Source organism: Anser cygnoides, chromosome 1, assembly GCF_040182565.1.
Source record: "Anser cygnoides isolate HZ-2024a breed goose chromosome 1, Taihu_goose_T2T_genome, whole genome shotgun sequence".
Lineage (NCBI taxonomy): Eukaryota > Metazoa > Chordata > Aves > Anseriformes > Anatidae > Anser > Anser cygnoides.
This window is the reverse complement of record NC_089873.1, coordinates 189,253,782-189,263,453: the sequence shown is the minus strand read 5'-3', so window position 1 is coordinate 189,263,453 and position 9,672 is coordinate 189,253,782. Positions and strand designations below refer to the sequence as shown.

The 9,672-nt window shown below is 38.3% G+C and overlaps 1 long non-coding RNA gene across 2 annotated transcripts; it reads left to right on the top strand.

Moving 5' to 3' along the window:
• Window positions 1-353: 353 nt before the first annotated feature.
• On the top strand, window positions 354-8,182 carry LOC106041167 (uncharacterized). 2 transcript variants are annotated; one of them, XR_010828301.1, is made up of 3 exons: window positions 354-2,228; window positions 2,995-6,025; window positions 6,452-8,182. It is a non-coding gene; the product is annotated as an uncharacterized lncRNA (long non-coding RNA). The 2 variants fall into 2 exon arrangements; XR_010828302.1 differs by lacking the exon at window positions 354-2,228 and having other exon boundaries at window positions 2,610-5,566; window positions 5,860-6,025.
• The last annotated feature ends 1,490 nt before the right edge of the window (window positions 8,183-9,672 follow it).

Below are 9,672 nucleotides of genomic sequence, written 5' to 3'. Positions count from 1 at the left end.
GATGAGGTTTTCCATCCCTGCTTGACACAGGAAATGTTCCTGATACTGCACTTCCAATTTTCAATGAGGAGGTCGATTTCTTCAAATTATTTAAGGTGCTTAAATATCCCAATTTTTCTTGGGTGATGCGGATATGCTCAAAATGCTTCCATCTTCTGTACAAATGTATTAATTCCTTGAATCAGAACCATCCTTGAATCCTGGATAGTACTTGTATAGAGTGTGCAGGTGAAAACCCAGTCTCTTTATTACCAGCTCATCTGTACATCAGCCTTAGCCCTATCTAACAAGAAGCTCAGTGCCTTGTATTTTCAGTGGTTGTTTAGAAAATCCTGTTGTGTATGTGATAAACATACTGCGTAACTGCTAGTTTAAGCGTCACCATAGATGATTAAAGTAGATACCAAACATTCCCCTTGCTTTTTCATTCTTTGCTGTAAATTGTTTATCCTTGAATAGAAATACGGAAAACTTGACTGTTTGCCCAGATTTGCAGCTGGTCTCTAAAGGGAGAAAAATGTTAAGCTCAAACAGTGAATTTGGAAGTTACTCTGCTGGCATCATCTATCCGATGGTTTAGTACGGTGTTGTGCAGTGCAGTCGCTAGGCTGCAGCTTCACTGACCTGGGAACCCAGCAGAGGAGCAGAGTTTTTCTTGGCCTGGAGCTGAAGCCCGTACTGACGGTGACTTGCTGTCTGTGAGGCGAATCGCCGCTACGGAGCGGTGTGGAGGGGAGGAAAGCACTAGTGCTAAGGTGCCTGCTCAGGATGTTCCCTAAGGCTGGGCCTGGGTAGCCAAGGCAGTGGTGAGGGTCAATCGGAGAGGGCAGCAGCCCGGGCTGCCCTGCAGGGTCTGCACGCCGCAGCCTGCAGAGCTGTGGTGATGAATGCAGCCCATGTACCGCCAGGAGAGAGCTCTGTTGAAGGAGTCATTTGACTGTTGTATCATGCATAACAAACCTGTGGTTTTCATTGCTGGCGGAAGCCAACAAATAATCAGATCAAAGAGCTATCAAGAAATGGTACGACGTTGATTGGCTAAGGTTGACACACTGGTTAGGCCTGATGGTGAGATTTGTGTCTGTCTGGCTAGACTGTGATGCTCTGTATATAGCCAGCAGGACTGGAATCATTACAACTGTGAGTTACCAAAGGTTTTAGAGACAAGGTAATACACCTTTTATAAAATCTAGGAGGAAAAAATAAATAAATAAATAAAAAGTCAAAAGTGCTGAAAATTTCTTCTGATGATGTGGAGATTGTGTGTGTCTCTCCTTTCTGAACTAGAGATACTATGGGTCACATAAGGACAGCTTAAATGTCTTGGCTTGGGGGAGAACACTAACTAACTTCCTGTGGGGATTAGTTTTGTTGCAATGCTTGTGAGTTTAGAGAATAACTGGTGTGCTGCCCTTCCCTTCATTTGTCCCACTGCAGCTCATTACCAGAATATATAATGGTTGACCAATGTTTTTCAGCTTTTTAAAGCTGGCTTGCACAGTTAGAATATTTGGGTAAACTGAGCTACACTCATCGTATCTACGTAGGTGCTTAGCTTATGGTAAATAAGGAGATGGTTCGGTGGCCGTGGTATATATTGTGAATTTTCCTTTGTTCCTCAGCATGTGGAGCTATGTAGGTTCTCCTGCTGTCTGTGGCAGTTAAAGGCTTCTTTAATTATGTCGACACTCTGACTTGGAAAAAAGTGCAATCTGGTCTTCATCAGCCCAAGCAATGCTTTAAAATAGTAGTTGATCAGGCCTTTAAGGAATTATTTTTATTTGGTACTGGATGTTCTATGTTGTGGCCTCTACCAGAACTAGAGGCATTAATGTGTGTTGAGAAACTGAATTTGAAACTAGGACAAGGGTGATCTCATCTCTTACACCAAACCTAATGTTTGTAAACTGTCTTGTGGGGTAGAGTCATAATGACATTAGTGTATACACAGTGAATATTACCATTGTAAAACATGACCCAGGTGAACTAAAGGAGACTAGCTAATGACCTGGTGGAAGGCCAAAGTGTCACAGAACACAACATAAGAATCTACTGAGTTCTGAGGATTTCTGCTGTGTTTCAGGGGCCCAGATATTGAGAAGTACAAAGAATGCTGCCTCTACTGTTCCAGCAGACCTCCTGTACATAATCTTCATGTTTTATTCAAAACAGAAAACAGGAAGGCCCACCCCAGCACAGGCAGGCAACATCTATACATTGCATTAAAAGTAAATAGACCTCTGTATCATTTATTTGGGGGTTTCATGTGTGTACTCACTTTCCATTTGTGGACTGAGCTTGCATTCCAGCCCATGCTGTATCATTCTGATCTATTTGGAGGCTGCCTGTCCCAGCTTTACTGCAGCTGGCGTTCCGTAACTGTAAGCAGTTGGCTCCTATGATAGTACCAATGGACATGCTGGTCAGTCTGAGGTTCCGCATCATTTCTGCCTCTCCTCATTTGAGAAGGCCTTTAATGCAAACCTGAGGAGATTAGGGTTCTTTTGATCTTGTGTAGGACACTAAGTTTCAAAGGATAAAGGGCATCTAAGATCATTGCTTATCCCAAGGACAGACTGATGTTCCTATCAAGTCATGGTTCTCGAGAACTATGAATAAATTTGCAGCATAGCTCCAGTAGTTCCTTGCTATACAATGCTGCACTACAGTTATTTTTTTTTGACACAGATTTTCACGTCACTGTGTTAACACCGTATGATATTTATTTTAATACACATAAACACTTCGCAACTTGAGTGAAACAGATGACAGTAATAAGTAAAATGCCATGGGGATTTGCAGGCATATACATTTCTACATCCATATATAATATGAAATGCCAAATGTTTGTTCAACTATATGAAGCAATAAGTCACATTATGCTTGTAAATAACTAAGTGTTTTCATTTGGCCTTTTGTCTTTTCTGTATAGAAAGCATTAATGATGAGGGTTTATAGCATTATCCTTGTTAATACTTTGATCCACATACTTAGCCTGGAGAAGGAAAGAAGGAATGAAGGGGATATGTGCCAAGGTGGTAGTGTAAGCAGTTTGAAGCACAGCAACCAGTGGGCACTACTTTCCCAAGGCTGACATCTGAGCTGCGTTGTTAAGAGCATCCTAGTGTGGGGAAAATCCACTGAAAAAAAAAAAAAAGTGCAGCCTCTTGAGTAAGGTAAGCATTCACTTCGTAGATTTTGCATGCCTCTTGGTAAGTCTCAGCAGTCTGCAAACTCTAACGTGAGTCTTCATGGCTCTGTCCATGTATCAGAATATTTTAACACCCAGCATAGCATGGATCCAAAGCCCATTGTAACTGAGGGGGTGACACTTTATCTTCCTGACACTCTGAATAAGATTCTTAACACAAGAATGGCTTTTTAATCTGCGTACAAGGGTGTCCTTTTTACTGTGATCTCTTTTTTTTTTTTTCCACACTTAATTTTCACACTGAATAACAGATCTAAGCAGTGTGCTTATAGAACATGGATTAAAATGGAGCAGGTGTTGCTTTTGAGGTTAGCAAGAATTACTCAAAAATTAAGTATTATAAATGTTTGCTTTGATTGCTGGGAAACTACCATTACTGTCTCATGTTGGTTAAGCGTTCTTTGGATTTCAAAACAAACAATGAAACTAAAGAATGCAATGCTGGAGAAGGTAAATTAAAAATTATAGTGCTGAGGTTACTGTAAACATTGCAGTCTTAATCACTTACGTATACAGATGTTTTAATGCCTTCACTTAATCAGCTGGATTGTGCTACTGGAAAATGTGAAGACTAGGAAAAGGAACACTAAAACTATTTGTTTTGTACTTAATAAACTTGCTACAGTATGGTACGTGTACCATGAACGACTTAAATTACAAAATTAATGTTACAAGGTGTTCAGGAGCACTAAATAATACTAAGCCTTAAGTATTCATGAATCTCAAATACTTTAACATGAGTGATTATCTGTTTGCAATTCCCTCATAACTTTTTTTTTTTCCTGTTGCTTGGACACAAGAAGTGTTTTGAGCAAGAGAAAAGACAATCTGATTATGGTGCAAAACAAATTTCATGTAGGTGACCAGCTGCACATCACTAATTGGAAGAAGAGAAGAGTTGAACAGTTTTTAAATAAATACAGAATTTGATTGCATAAACTGTCTGGTGCCTAAGTGCAATTAATAAAATAAATACATTTGTAAATGTAAAAAGACTGTAAAGAGGCAGTGTGGATTAAAAAAAATGTGCTGTTGACTGGTTTGCGTATATCAAATCAAAGAAACTGGAACTTATTTTTAAATAGAGAAAATGAAAATGGATATAAATGAAAAAACTGGGGGGAGGGTGTAATGGAGAAGAAGCTGAGTTATTACTCCTTGATCTGATAGCAAACCATCTGGCAATATGCTGCCAAATCATTATGTATCCTTCGTATGACTCAGTGCTAATGAGATGTGCAGGGATTATGCAGACTTCTTGTGCTTTCAACATTGGTAGAATGTTTTAAAAATAACACTTGCAATATTAGTATGACATGTACTTGCTATGAATTTCTGACAGCAATCCAAACTTTTTTTTTTTCATTAGAAAATACCCCAAGCACTTCAAAGACCATCCAAACTTTGATTTTTATGTGAACTAAAAAAAGCCAATCAACAGTCAAATATCAGTATCCTCTGTACTAAGAAATTAATTTTTCTTTTTCAGCAGCTTGCTGAACTTATACTGACTAAGCAGTTAGGCCTGAACCGCATGAAAAGGTAGAGAACTAGATATAGCTACATTGCACTTTACTGAAAGCATGCTTTGAAAGAGCCAGCCTTTATTACATCTGTAGTTAATCTTTTTGTAATAATCTTTTAAAGCGTCTGTGCATGGTATGGTGTGTGTCTGTGCTTACAAGAAGTCCAACATTTTAATATATTATTTCCTAAGAATAGGCTGCTAGGTTTGTTATTTGCCTGCTTGCATAGTCACAAGGTAAACAATTGCCACAAACAAATGGAGTACTGCAAGAGGGTTTTCTTTTAGCATTTATAGCATGTGCATGGCTATACTTAGAATAAATTAGCTATTATAAATACACAACCATCTTAAGCATGCTGTCACAGAACACTTAATAAAATATATTTTGAGAATTTAAAACTTCAGATTGTCTTCATATGAAAGCTACAAACATTGAATACAATATCAGATATTGAAAGTTAAAAATCAGCAGGCTAAGTGCTCTAAAAGGTCTGATTGCTTTCTTCTCCATCAGAAATGTCTGAAAGGTGGTACATCCAAGGCTTATAAAAATGAATCTTTAAAAGAAAAAAAATGTGATATGCGTGACTAAGCAATATAAAGTGTATTCTGGAAATTGAGGGACTATGAAGGGTGCTTGTTTATTTGTTAGGTGGACATAAGATTCAGTTATGAATTTGTGGTGAAAATAAGGTAACATAAATCCTTGGCTGTAGAAAGGACTAGTAAGCATGAAGGAAGCGCTATCAGAAAAACTTCATCAGAGCATTCCACTACAGAGATATAGCTCTTAGCACAAGACTACTTCATGTGATCTGGACACTTGTGTAAGTATGATTTATTGTGTGTAGTACGAATAGCATACTCTGTAAAGTGGTATAAGTAATCCATTACTTAGATTTACTTAGAGACTTCAATTTACTTGCAGCACAAAAGTATTCTTAGTGGAGGACTTTTTTTTTTTTTTTAAGTTTAGACATAGTCATCTAATGTTCCTCTCTTATAAGGATGAGAGCAAAATTCAAAATAAAAAAGAGATGTACACATTTACCAGTGACTGTCATTAATGAACTCCTGGTAGACTTTTCCAATATGGTAAAGTCATTTGAATTCTTTACAGTTATGGATGGCTGTCTTTCTAAAAAAAAGTTTGACCTTTGAACATGGGCTAGATTCAAGGCTCGATGGATGGAACTCGATTGTCATGCAAGAGATTTGATTTTCATGGTGTCACAGCACTATTTGGAACATGCCGAAGACTAAGCCCTATGAGAGACTCTAACCAGGTGGGCCCAAAAGGTGGGGAAACTAAAATAACAAGGAACTCAGGAACTTTGACAGCTTTTCTGAATTTACCTGTGCTAATATCCGTTTTACAGGGAATTCAAGCCAAAGCAAATGAAATAAGAAATATTTACATGTTTTGAAACTTATCACACTCTTTAATCTTATTTCTAAGCCAAGCTTTGGCATATGGGAATGATTATTAATAAGCATTTCATAGTTGTTGGTTTTTTTTGTTTTGCTTGTTTGCTCAGTAAAGAAAAACAAGCTTATCTATAACGTGGACATTGGGGGGCACTATAGCCTCACGTAAACCTCCTATCTTAGGTTGTACTATGTTGGCTCAGCTTCTTTTTTTCTTCTAGCATAACTATATTAGGCAAGTCAAAAAGCAGAACTAATAACTGCCTATTTTATTTTTTTTTTAGCTTGCTTTTAAGTAATCATCTTGCTCTAAATGGTAAAGGATTTCTGACTAAGAACTGATGTTGCTTAATTTAAGGAACTCTTGTTTCAAGTGCTGATCTGCAGATCATCTGTGAAGCTTTTTGCTGAAAACAGGAAGATGTGCTTTTCATCCCATCTGCTTTCGTGCGCGTGTGCCCCAGCCAACCTACAGTGAAGCTGTGCTGTAATGCAAAAAGCAGGAATCGCTCTTGGGTGGTTTATTCTCATCTCCTTCAGTTTAAAATGATTTCTGAATTAAAAGCTGCTTTGCATTGGTGACATAGCTGACATACTGGATATTGTTATATGCTTCTGCAAATGCCACATCTCCTCTAAGCAGCTTACTTTTACAATGTATGTAGGTCTTTTTAATTGGATCTTAATCTTCTTGCTGGCAGGTACAAAGTTTGTTTTAGATCAGGAAACGCTTATATGTATGCCACTTTCAAAATTAATGTATTAGTGGTATAAAGCATATGACAAATAGTTCTTTTAGCTGCTGGTGTGTGTGTGTGTATTTATATATATATATATGTTTGTGTTTATTTTTTTTCTGAGGTTAATTAAATTTATTGTACAGAACAAAAATATTGAAATAGTAGATAACTAAAAACATTTTACCATTAGATTAAGTCAATTGACAGAGGCTTCATTTTGAAAATTGACTGACCAGTTATACAGTGCTTACTACTGCAGGACAGACAAGTAAAAAGGAATACAGTATTTGGATATACAACAGCTTTTGGCTAAAGGCTAACTGAATGATTGTTGGCTGTTGATCCTAAATTTTGGGCTAAATAGAAATCAGCATAAAAATATTGCTTATTTTTTTGAAAATGTTGCCATCAAATGAGATATCAGAAACAATAACAAATCAAATATCCATAGTATCTGCTATAAACTGTTTGTGAACCTATAGAAGTTTGCAGTGTTAGTTCAAGCCTTGTAAGAAATGTGTTCGGTAGAATCTGACCCAAATACAAAACTCACAAACAGATTATTAAAATAAATTTACTGGATTTTCTATTTGTAATGCATTATCTGACCACCTATACCTGTTTATACTGCTCCAAAACTGATCACAGTGCAGTTTTGCAAGTTCAAGATCTTTCCTTCTCCAAATACTTAAAGGCTCACAAGTAAACTTGGAGTAACAGACAATCCACTTTCAGACCTGAAAAGTGGACAGAAGCTTTAAATACACAGTGAGAGAACCAGTGAGGATCAGTGGCTCAACATAAGAAGAATCCCACTCCTCTATTCCTTAGTGGAAAAAGAAATTGAGAAGAAGCTTGATACTATGCCTGAATTCTGGTAATATTACTGAAAAACTAGGTAAGGATTTTTTTTTTCCTAGGCCCATAAATGATAAAACAAGATGTAAAGTCCTAAAACTGAAATAGGTAAGATTTAAGTCTGACATCAGAGGGAAAGATAAATAAAAAAAAAATTATTCTAAACAAGAGTAGAGGCAAATACTGAGGTAGATCACTGGCTTATTTTTGCACAGCAGCTTCTGTTGATGGGTGTTTCAAACTGTCAAAAGGGTTTAGACCCAGTTCCTTGTGCCTTCTGACTAGAACTGGAAAAGGGGCAGAGGAGGACTAGGGACTGTGGCTGAAGAAGTGATGTCCTGGATTGTATTTTTCCTTTCATGGGGGTTCATTTGGATCCCTGAATTTGGTGCTTGGTGTCAGCCAGGGCATGGGACTCTTGCATAACTGGAAAATGGTTTTGATTTGTGGTGTCTCCATGCTTTGACAGGCAGCATGTGTCCTGTAGCTGTGAGTACACAGAAGAAACCTCAAGAGGTCATCTAACTCATAAGTTCTGTCCCATCCCTCCCCACCACATAATTTTAATATTGTACATTCTGTAGTAGAATCTGTTGGAAACAATAATTTGTCTTTCAAACCTACTTATCAGATCAAGGTCCTTCCAAGTACATTCTCTGCCAAATAATGGTGATGAAAAGACAAAATTGTTACTGATTTAGAGAACATCATTGCTGAGTGTCGTAGGTTGACCCTGGCCAGCAGGTGAACACCCACAGCTGCTCACTCGCTCTCACCTTTGCCCAGCAGAACAGGGGAGAAAGGAAGAGCAAAAGGGAGAAAACGTGTGGGTTGAGAAAAAAGACAGTTTAATAAATAAAGGAAAGAGGATAAGGAAGAAAAAACATGAAGTGACACAAAGGCAGTAAGTCATCACCTCTCACAAGCAGTGCAGTGTTAGCCAGTCTCCAAGCAACAGCCGTACTGGAGTTCAACCCCCCTTCTTCCTCTAACCCAGTTTTTCTTGCTGAGCATGGGGTTACATGGTGTGAAGCATCCCTTTGGCCAGTTCAGGTCAGGGTTTCCAGCTTATTCCCCTCCCAGCTTCTTGCTCAGTGGATGGGATGGGGTGGAAGGATAGCTGCACAAGGGCTGTTGTGAAGAAAGTTAACTCCATCCTGGCCAGACCCAGCACACCAAGTCTGTACAGCTTTTGAGGCAAAATTCAACACTTCGGTTGTTTTCCACGCTGTTTACACAAGGCTCCAGTTTCTGGGGCTTACTGTGCATCTCTTAGGCATTTTCTCAGGGTTAGTGGTGTTTTTGTAGAGCTACATACAGTTTTGTTACTGCTGTTAAGCAGTACAGCATACTGGGCATGTCTGAAAAGCATTTTTTTCCAAAGAGTCTTAACAGCATTTTTGATTTAGAACTGTATATTTTGCTTCAGTATTTTTTTTTCTTTATGGCTTTGACATTAATGTCCTAAACATCTTTGACTTTTTTCATGCATCATGTTCATTTGATGTTGTTGTATGTGAGTGGCTCTGCACCACATGTGACATTCTTTGTTTTTTGTGATCCAGTTCCAGTTGAATTTCTGTATCAAAAGCAGAAGTAGTCCTAAGGGAGCAGTTGCTGGCGGACATAATCTAAAACATCTTGAGGCTAATACAGGCTGCAGTAAGTGCAGGTGCTCTGAAGTGACACCAGACTGTAGTGGCTCCTAAGGCCCATTTCATAACTGAAGATTTCTGGAACGAGGAGTGCTCTGGTTGCCTCTGTCAGTTTTGCTCAAGAATGTCCTCACCTGATTAACTATCCCAGCCCTTGTTTCCCCTAACCCCACTCAGCAGGATGATGCAGATGCCCACCTTTAAGCAAAGAAGATCAAGATGCAGTCATAATTAAAACTATTTTTGTAGCAA